Source organism: Muscardinus avellanarius (assembly GCF_963383645.1).
Source record: "Muscardinus avellanarius genome assembly, chromosome: 4".
In the NCBI taxonomy this organism is placed as follows: Eukaryota; Metazoa; Chordata; class Mammalia; order Rodentia; family Gliridae; genus Muscardinus; species Muscardinus avellanarius.
Window position 1 is genome coordinate 128705573 of NC_137789.1, and position 2398 is coordinate 128707970.

General features: G+C 40.7%; 1 pseudogene across 1 annotated transcript; it reads right to left on the reverse strand.

Annotated features, from left to right (window-relative positions):
* Positions 1-415: 415 nt before the first annotated feature.
* On the reverse strand, positions 416-1651 carry LOC308262115 (Golgi SNAP receptor complex member 1-like; annotated as a pseudogene). The gene is made up of 2 exons: positions 1191-1651; positions 416-719 (listed from the first exon to the last, which is right to left on the reverse strand). The product of its transcript is annotated as a Golgi SNAP receptor complex member 1-like (transcript).
* Positions 1652-2398: the final 747 nt, after the last annotated feature.

The following is a 2398-nucleotide window of genomic DNA, read 5'->3' on the forward strand; positions in this document are numbered from 1 at the left end:
ACAACGCAACCTGGAGGCTGAGAGGAAAGCAGTCTCTGAACACAGAGAAGCCTGGTGCTCTGAGGAGCCCAGCGGCTGGGCCTGACTTGTCACAGGCTTCCGCGCTGTCACTGAAGCACAGACGCTGTTTTCCATTGGTTCAATTACCTCCCAGGGAGACAAAAATCAACTGAAAACTTTTTTTTTTTCAAACTAAAAACGGGAAGTATGTGTTAGAAAAGATAGCACAGAAAACCTGTGGCTTCAGCTCACTCCAACCACGTCACAGAGCTGTACTGTTGGTTCCCAAGTCCTTTAGCTAGTTAGGCTAATTATCAGGATAGTCAACTTCTCCTTTCTGCTTCTTCTTACTCCAGATCAGGGCGTGAAAGTGGTGATTGTCGAGAGTCCTTGGAAATGTCCTATCAATAGGACTCTACAGTAGCAACAGGATGGTACAGATGCCAATTACGCCACCCAGGATGAATGAGTCTCCTCGCTCCCTAAGGTTGATCCTCTGAATCAGACCGTTCAGAGCAGGAAACCGATAGGCCAAGGTGTTCATTTTGCTGTGAATTGACTTTAACGTTCCTCTCTGTGAAATCATATTTTCTTTTGTTGCTATAGTAATACTTATTGTTGTTGTTTTTTTCTATCAGATGATCTGAGTTTCGAAGGTGGTCATGTTCTTTCAAAAATAGTTTTGTTTTAGCAGGGCATATTGGTGCAAGCTTGTAATTCTAGTACTTGGGAGTCTGAGACAGGAGGATGGCAGGTTCACAGCCAGCTTCAGCTCCTTAGTGAGGCTCTCTGCAACTTAGTGAAACCCTGTTTCAAAATAAAGGATAAAAAAAAGTAGGGCTGAGGGTATAGCCTGGAGGTAGAATGCCTCTGTGTTAAATCCCCAGTACTGGAAAAAAAAAAAAGAAAGAAAAGAAAAAGAAAGTTATGTTCTCCTGTTGTTTACTCCTGATCCACTTTTTTTTTTTTTTGTTTTGTTTTGTTTTGTTTTGTTTTGTTTTGTGGGGCTGGGGATGGAACGCAGGGGCATTCGACTTCCAAGCTACACTCCCTGCCCTAATTTTCATTCTTTGTTTTGAAGCAGGGTCTCACTAAGTTGCAGAGGGCCTCACTAAGTAGCTGAGGTTGTTCGCGAACCATGATCCTCCTGTCTCAGCCTTCTGAATGCTGGGATTACAAGCGTGAGCCACCACGCCTGGCTCTGATCCACTTTTATAAGACTCAATATCTTTTTGTACTGGTCCCATAAGATTCTCCCTTTCCTGTGTTGCCATAAAGATTGCTTTGGTTTTATGAAATTCATGTGTATAATCCTGCAATATGTCTCTATGTTGCTGTAATGTGTACATCAGCGCTGCGTTTGAGGAGGGGACACCTGCACTATTGTTATATTCTGCCATTTTATCATTTACTCCTTTAAGCTTTCCCCAAAGCTGTTCAATTTCAATTGCCATTGTCTCAAACATTCTGTCTTGGCTTGATCCATTTAGAGAGCTGTTATATCAGAACTGCCATGCCTTCCATCTTGGCTGCTGTGACTGTAACTTGTACATAGTTTACCAAAGGAAACTAGTTTCAGGTTAAGTTCATTTTCCAGTTGTCAAGCCTATTTCCTGAGATCTTTCCAGTGACTGCTGGTTTCTGCAGACATTTTTGTTGTCCAACCTGTCTTTAAACTTTTACAATTTTTATTTTTGGTGTATCTTGGTGTGAGTTTCTTTGGGCTTATCTTGCCTAGAGCTCTTTGAATTTCTTGTATCATAAGGTGTATAAGTTGCCATTGTCATCACCGAATACTGGGTCAGGAGTGCTAGCAGTGCCTTTTAGAAGTAATGATGTTTTCAAACTCATAAGTTTGTGAGTTTCTAATTTATGGATACTTCTAAAGTACCCATATTTATCCAAATTCCTTTTGGATAATTTATATATGATTCATATTTTATAACTATAAGCATTTATTTATTTTAATTGTTGCTCATTTATTCATGGAAGGAATCCTCTCCCTCATCAGTCAACCATAAAAGAACTTGAAACATGTTATGGGGTAACAGTACTAGAACAGGGGCCACTCACCTGAGTTTGAAGGTGGTGCCACTTTTCTGGGAGCACAGGCTTTCAAACTCTTGTCTGGTCACTGGCTTGCTACCTGCTCCAGTTCAGCTTACAATCTAGAGAGCTTTCAAGAATATGAAATTACTTCAGCATGTTTGTGCAATAAATTATGCCTCAGCTCAAGTTCACAATTGGATAAGATGGCAATTTGTCCCATATGGTACTTGCCTGAGCAGTCTGGTGGGGTTATGAGGACTATTTGGCTAAATATGGAGCTCTAACATTTGGATATAGGATCACATTTGTTATTCACAGTGTTTCTTGACCTTTAGATTTGAGTCATCAT